Source organism: Arachis ipaensis, chromosome B02 (genome assembly GCF_000816755.2).
Source record: "Arachis ipaensis cultivar K30076 chromosome B02, Araip1.1, whole genome shotgun sequence".
Lineage (NCBI taxonomy): Eukaryota > Viridiplantae > Streptophyta > Magnoliopsida > Fabales > Fabaceae > Arachis > Arachis ipaensis.
The window spans coordinates 77,671,886-77,679,852 of record NC_029786.2 but is presented as its reverse complement, the minus strand read 5'-3'; the positions used below and the strand labels follow the sequence as shown (position 1 = coordinate 77,679,852).

Below are 7,967 nucleotides of genomic sequence, written 5' to 3'. Positions count from 1 at the left end.
TCATTCAAGACCCCTATGAGTGTGTATGGTTCAAAGATTAATTTTTATGCCTAGGAATATCATTACTAGGAATATGATTCCTTGGAATAATATTACCAAGTATATAGTATTCCTATGTTTGGTTTGTAAAAATAAAATCTATGGAATATTAATAATATGCCTAGGAATGTTTTAGTTTTTGTTTGGTTCATATTTAATATATTTGGAAATTGTGAATATTTTGTCCAAAATGTCCTTATAATTTTCAATTAGAATATTAATAATTAAATTTAGTAAATATATATAATAAACTATTTTTAATTAAATTTTTTAGACTCTAATTTTTTAAATAAATATAAATATAATAAAATATTATTTTTTATTTTATTTTTAAATTTATTAAAATATCCTTAATATTAAATATGTTTAATTAAAATTATTATTGATTTTAATTTTTTTAAATTTACTAAAATATCTCTAATATTAAATATGTTTAATATGTCAAAATTACCTTTACTCATTCAAATTAAAAGGTTAATGACTAAACTTAATAAATATATTAAAAAATTACATATAAATATATTTCAAGATAAATTCAATATAATTATTTTTAGATAAAAATATTTATTTTTATTTCCAAAAATACTCTTATATCAATTTTTTTTTTAAAAAATTAAATATAAAACTAATCGATTTTTTTTTACATTGAAATTTTTTGTGAATTTACAAAAATATTTCTACTAATAAATTTACTATAAAACCCCTAATAACAAATGTTTAATTAAAATTAGTTTTATCACAATTAAATTTACTAAAATATCCCTAATAACAAATATCACAATTAAATTAACACAAAATACTTATCTAAATTTCTAAAATTTTCATAATCCATATTTCGTCTCATAATTCATAATTGAACTTATACAAAACAAATGTCAACATCTAAACACATGTATTAAATACTTAAAAACTGACAATTTAATATAATCTATAAAAATAGCAAGATTTAAATCAATTTCTTCAAAAGTGGCAAAAGTTCCTCCAGTTGAAGTTGGAAAACCATGTCGATCAGACTATTGTCCCTTATAATGCTAAGGCTAGCCTTCATTCTATCATCAACGCTTAAACCAAGAACATCCCTCAACAGTGCCATTAGCTTTATTCTGCGCTCAATTCCTTCTTTCTCATGCTTAAAATAAGAAACCATATCAACTAAAATGGCTGTGTGTTCTTGATAAGCACCTTTCATATCTCTCATTGATTCTGTTACTATGTCAATCACTTCCTCACTTTTGCTCCCTTTTTTTCTTTTATTCCTTTCTATAGATGAAAAATTAGGAGCAGCAAAAGCACCGGGAGCAGCAGGAGCACCAGGAGTTGGAGGCTCTTAAAATTGAAAGCAACACTGATGAGTGTGTTGCAAATAAAAGAAAGAAAGAAAGAAGAAAGCTCGAGATGATGAAACTATAAACTTGAAGAAGATTATTCAATATTGGTAGCAATGAAGAACAAGTAGCCTAAATGATTATATATGCTCTACACTTGTATATACAAGCATTACCTCTGCCTTGGCCAGCAAGACTAACAACACTAACTAACTAAACAGAACCTAATAGAATATTTCTATCTAAATGCTCAACATGATGGGAATAGTTAAGGCTAGTCACAGTCACAGGTTAAAGTAAATGTAACCGAGTAATATATGAATAATATATGAATAAGTGAATCAAGAATAAAGAAAACAGTAACTATTGAACTAATGAAGAATAAAAAAAAGTAACTATTGCACTAATGAAAAATCACTCCAAATTAGAGTCAATTTCTTACGTACTTGAAAATCAGCTTCATATTCTATTTCGGTCTTCCAAATTTACTTGGGTGTTTTCATTCACTTGCCGATCACTCAAGGTTGCTTCGCGCTCAGCCTCCATTGTAGCAACTGCTTGAGTTACATTTTCTGCATTGCCTCCTTGAGCCCTATCTCTACCAAATGCTATTCCCAACTCTTCAAAATGTGAAAATGGTTTATTGTAGAGGCCATTAGCATTAGGATGGGACTGAAATTAAAAGAAAAATAAATAAGCAATAAATATTAAAAAGCTAAGATAAATAAACTTGTATTAAGAAAGTTGTTTAGAATTACACTCTTCCATTTATTGCAAATTTATCGCTCCACCACAATCATTTTATCTGTCGTTCCAACCAAATCCACTCCCAGCCGTGCCCATCATCTTAACTATTACAAAATATTGTCTTTTTAGCAATTTCACCCTTGATTTAATGTGTGGATTAGCCTAAACATAGCATAACAATTTAGAATTATTACTACTAAGACTAAATTCAATAAACTGAATTAACAAAAAGGCATTCTTCTATTGTAAATTAACAAACTATAAATGATTTATTTAATAAACAGATTCAGATTATCTAATTAACAAACTATACAATTATAACACAACTATACAATTATAAACAAAGAAAACAAGTATTATATAAAAAAAACTATACCTTAAGATCACATCTATGGATCTTTTCATGAAGCATTTTTTCCAAATGTTTTTCATAACCAGATTTGAATGTGCCATTATCACAGTTCCAAGAAGTAGTTGCAAGCTCCACTAAACATTCAACTAGTTTTGCATCTTCGTGTGGTGTCCATTGACGCTTAATTTATTTTGAATTAGGTCAAGAATTCTCTTTCATTCTCTACATATTAATAAGCAGAAAATAAATACAAATGAGACAATTTCCATTAGCAGATTAGTAAGCAAGTAACAAGATATATTCAACAATTTTTATTTACAGATTAATAACTGAAAACTGAAAAGAAGTAGGTGCATAGATCAAAGGAGTCTGAAGCAGGGCCAGTGAAGGACTTTATTAAATGATTTATATAGTTTGTATGAGAAATAGTTACAGGATATGCAAAATGTAGCCATTCAACAAGACTAAAATAATAATACTATTGAGCATAGTTCAATTCTAACTTAAAATTGAAGGAAGTTAGTTAATTGGACAACAATTCTGACCAAGCTATCGAATACTATGTACTCCTGGTATTGATTATGACATTAACTAAAAAATACATGTTTTATTATTATGTAACATACAAAACGCCTCATCAATCACATCATGCATGGAATGTTGATTCTGCTAACAACTAATAACAATCATTTGGTGGGATCAATAATATAGAAATTGAATTAAAAAATAAAATTATTAAGAGAAAAATAAATATTGTTAGTGATATATATGTGGTGTGCATATGGAATAACAGAATGGACTAAAGAGACAGAGCAAAATTCTAGTATGAAGGGATTCATACTGATGATGCCGGAAGATTATGAAGTCTCTCTAATTGTGGAACGTAACCACTCTTCGGCCTTTAAATTCTGGTTCTTGTGGAAAAAGTGACTGTATCAATCTATTTAAAATGAGGAAAAATCATTAAATAAGGAGATTTAAAAGATGGGTCCTTCTACTAAAATTGTTTTCAATGCACTCAATTAAAAAATCCTCAATTTATTTGAGAAATAAATAAACATAGTTCAAACCAGAGTTTTAGCAAAAAAATAAATAGAGTTCAACCCACAGAGTTAAGCAATTTATTTGAGAAATAAAATAAACATAGTTCAAACCACAAAGTTAAGCAAATATTGCCACTGAAAAAATAAATCAGCATCTATATGTCATGAAAAAGGAATTAGGATGTATCAATTAAAACAACAACCATATTTAGCTAGAAGACATTCAAATTTTGTAAATCAATTCAAGTATGCAATACATATTATTAGTAGTCAGATGTAGCAGCCAAAATCAGAAGTTAATAGCTTATTGATTCCATTTCCTTGAAATGAATGCAACTCATCATCATCATTATTGTTTGAAATGAAATGAACTTCCTTCCCTTTCATTTTAAAATGAAAATAACTCAATTTTTTCAGCGCCCTGTTTGCTTTTAAAAAAAGTTCACGAGCTTAGCCATTTAGCAAGTAACAGAGAAGTAATTATCCTGTATCTAAAATTAAAGATAATAATAAAAGAAGGCAGAGAAATGGAACAAAAATTAGCATATTTTTAAAGAGATTGATTTCAGGCATAAATGAAAACGAAATAGCAATTAGGAACTTTACTACTACTACTACTATGCTAATATCATAAGTTCCTAAGCTACAACTACTTCATTTCAACCAACATAAAACCGAACAAGATCCTTAATATGCAACAAGATAAGAAATGAAATTAAATGCTTTGCAAGTTATATAAGAAGATTCTAAATGAGAAAAGAAATGAAGCCTTAAACAGAGGAGGCAGCAGAGCAGCAAACAAAGGGGAGATGAGAAAGATTGAGCAGTCATTCAAGCCAAATTAAGCATGTAAAAATATATTTTTGTCAGATTCAAGAAAAGAAACTATAAGCTTAAACTCTTTATTGAGGCAAATTAAGCATGTAAAAATACGTTTTTGTCAGATTCAAGCCAAATTAAGCATGTAAAAATATGTCACAAGCTTAAACTCTTTATTGAGGCAAATCATCAAACACATTGTTTGCATGCAACATAATCACAGAGAGCATATAAGAAATCAAGCAAAATAAAAAATTAACTAATCAAATTAGCAGTGTATTGTAGAAAATTAGTGTAATATGATGTAGAAAGCATAAAAAAACCCAAACCTTAATGAGAGATTCGAAAAGAATTCGCAGAGAAAAGCAATGCGAACATGAACTCGAAGAAGAGAAGGAGACCAATCTTCTATTTAGGGTAATGTTGGCATCGGCGCAACTGCAATGGCGGTGGCGTTGGTGAAGCCTCCACTGATTTCAGGAAAAACTCAAACCTTAATGTGAGATTGGAAGAAAATTCACAGAGAGAAGCAGTACGAACATGAATCGGAGAAGAGAATGAGACAAATCTTCTGTTTAGAGTAACGGCGGCGCTGGTGCCGGCTCCGGTAGCAGTGGCGTTGTGAAACTCACTGATTTGGGGGGAAAAAAAATGCTCTGCTAGGGCTTCGTTCTTCAGAGAGAAATGAAAAAGAAGGTGAAATCTGTATTAAATAATAGGGGTAATTTAGTCTTTTTATTTCATTATTTACGTTCCATTTTCATTGGAATTAAAAATAACTAGAAGAGGGATAGAAATTAAATTGGTGGTAATTCAATTCCTTAAAATAAAATATCCAGAAATAATTTTTAAAATTTTGAAGCAAATATAGAAATAAGACATTCTCATATCAAAATTTCTTGAAATATACTTGTATTTCCTCCAACCACACACCCCCTGAGTGTTTATCTTCTTATGATAGGATTTATATTACTCGAAATACTATTTTTAATAAGGATATTTATCCTTATAAAGAATTATTTATTAAGCCTGAACCTTTTAACATTCATTGTGATACTATGCAGAATGCTATTCTTGGCGTTGGTTCTACACATAATACCTCTAATTCTCTCATATGAGCTCCTCAACCAAACACTCAGACAAACTCTCAGCCTGAGACATCTTTAAAAACTAATTCTGATGACAACCTTACTCATATCTCAAGAATAGAAGTCGGTTTACCCTTTAGTAATAGTCATCTTCCTAATCAGACTACTATATCTAATAACACCATTACAAATACTAGTACTCCTGTTATTCAGCCTACAAATTGTTCTCAATAGAATGACCACCTTAATAAATAAAAGAATCAACATCCAATGCTAACTAGGTCCAAAAATGGGGATACTAAACCCAGGATTTTCTCTACTAATCTAGAAGTTCACTAACAAGATGAACAAGTTCCTAAAACTGCTGTTGCTGCCTTGGCAATTCCTCATTGGAAAGAAGCCATGATTGAAGAATTTAATGCTCTTACAAGAACTAAAACATGGACCCTTGTGCCAAAACCAAATAACGCAAAGATTACTGATTGTAAGTGGATCTTTACTATTAAAAGGCTTCCCAATGGTAAAATTCAGAAGTATAAAGCTCGATTGGTGACATAGGGCTTCCACCAATCTGAAAGTTTTGATTTTGAACAAGTTTTCTCATCTGTAATTCGACCTACAACCATTAGAATTATTCTTAGCATTGCTTTATCTCATGATTGGATCATTAGGCAGCTAGATTTTAGCAATGCCTTTTTAAATGGTGAATTGAATGAAGTAATTTACATAAAACAAACAATTAGCTTTGCATCTGAATTTGATACTCATGTTTGCAGATTAAATAAGTCCCTCAATGGCCTTGAACAGGCTTCTAAAGAATGGTTTCTCAAATTAAGTAACACTCTACATACCTTTGGTTTTAAAAGTACCAAATCAGACACATCTCTCTTCATTAAATATGGAACTAACTATGCTTTATATATTCTTTGTTATGTTGATGACATCATTATGACTGGGGATAATCCAATTGAGATCGACAATACGATTAAACAATTGCACAACACTTTCACTCTTAAAGATCTTGGAAATTTGTCATATTTTCTTGGTATTGAAATTCTTCAAACTGACACTAGCCAATTATATCTTTCTCAAACTAAGTATATTCAAGATTTACTTTCAAAGTTAGGTAAGGCAGCAGCTAGTTCAATGGCCACTCCTATGATAACTTCACTTCAATTGATGTCTACTGGTTCTGAAAGGTTTGATGATCCCAAATTATTCAGATCTGTAGTAGGTACTCTCCAATATGTAACCATTACCCGGCCTGACTTATGCTTTGTAGTTCGAAAAGTGAGCCAATTTATGCATGATCCTTGGTGGCTCACTGGAAAGTTGTTAAGTGAATCTTGCGCTATTTACAAGGCACTAAGGATCATGGCTTGGTCATGCACAAATGCGAAGATAATAGATTGTATGGTTTCTTTGATTTTGATTGGGCTGTGGACATCGAGGATTGAAGGTCAGTTTCTGATTTTTGCATCTTCTTAGGCACTAATTTGATATCTTGGTCTTGTAGGAGGCAAACTACCATCTCTAGGTCCTCAACAGAGGCAGAATTTTGCAGTCTAGCATCCTGTAAAGCTAAGATTACTTGGATCAAAAATCTGTTGTTGGAGTTGAAGGTGAAATCGTCAACATCCCCTGCCATATTCTGTGATAATATGAGTACGGTGCTCCTTACAGCAAATCCAGTCCTACATGACAAAATCAAACATTTTCAGCTAGACATTTAAATTGTCAAAGAGAAGGTGCAGAACAAGTCTTTACAAGTTGTGCATATACCAGGAGTGGAGAAGATTGCTGATATTTTAACCAAATCACTCTCTTCAGCTACTTTTGAAAGGCTCAAACTCAAGCTCAGAATTGTGTCCAGACCAACTTGAGCTTTAGGGGGATATTGAGGCAATGAGTAACAAACCTGAGGATGAGAAACAAGAATAATTCAAGATTCTGTTAGAATAAGTGTAAGATTTTGTTAGCTAGAAGCAAGAATAATTCAATATTTTGTTAGAATAAGTGTAACAGATTTTGTTAGCTAGAATAGTTGTTTAGTGTTCAGGCTTGCTATATATATAGCTGGTATACGATAACTGAAGTGAAGTAGTTTTACATATTCAATAATTGTGACAGTAACAAAATAGTTTAGAGAGTTAGTTTTTGTTTATTGTTTCTCTTACTCTGTAAGGTACCACTGCCGCTACAACTTACTCTACTTCTTTCTCGTACTTTCTTTTCTTCTAACCTACTATGATAAGTATTCTACACTATTGTTGTGGCTGAGAGATGAGTGATGGAGATTTGTGTGGGATGGAATGGGTTATTATTATTGTTGATTGATGGATAAGTTGTTGTTTAATGATAATTTTGTCTAATATGATAGTGCAATAGTTGTGAAGGTGGTGGTGGTATAGTGAAGTGAAGGTGAAGGTAGGAATAGATTTGGAGAAATTTATGAACATGGATAAAATTTAGAGTAAATGCCCTTTCCAGTCCCTAACCATTTGTTCGATGGACTTCCCATTTCCTAAAAAATCTAAATACCCAAATCGATCCC

At 30.8% G+C, this 7,967-nt stretch overlaps 1 long non-coding RNA gene across 6 annotated transcripts; it reads right to left on the bottom strand.

Annotated features, from left to right (window-relative positions):
- On the bottom strand, nucleotides 826–7,627 carry LOC107625482. 6 transcript variants are annotated; one of them, XR_002357642.1, is made up of 7 exons: nucleotides 7,196–7,619; nucleotides 4,655–7,107; nucleotides 3,305–3,403; nucleotides 2,488–2,685; nucleotides 2,123–2,215; nucleotides 1,811–2,036; nucleotides 826–1,384 (listed from the first exon to the last, which is right to left on the bottom strand). It is a non-coding gene; the product is annotated as an uncharacterized LOC107625482 (long non-coding RNA). The 6 variants fall into 6 exon arrangements; XR_002357641.1 differs by having other exon boundaries at nucleotides 826–1,365; nucleotides 7,196–7,616; XR_002357640.1 differs by having other exon boundaries at nucleotides 826–2,036; nucleotides 2,123–2,273; nucleotides 7,196–7,627.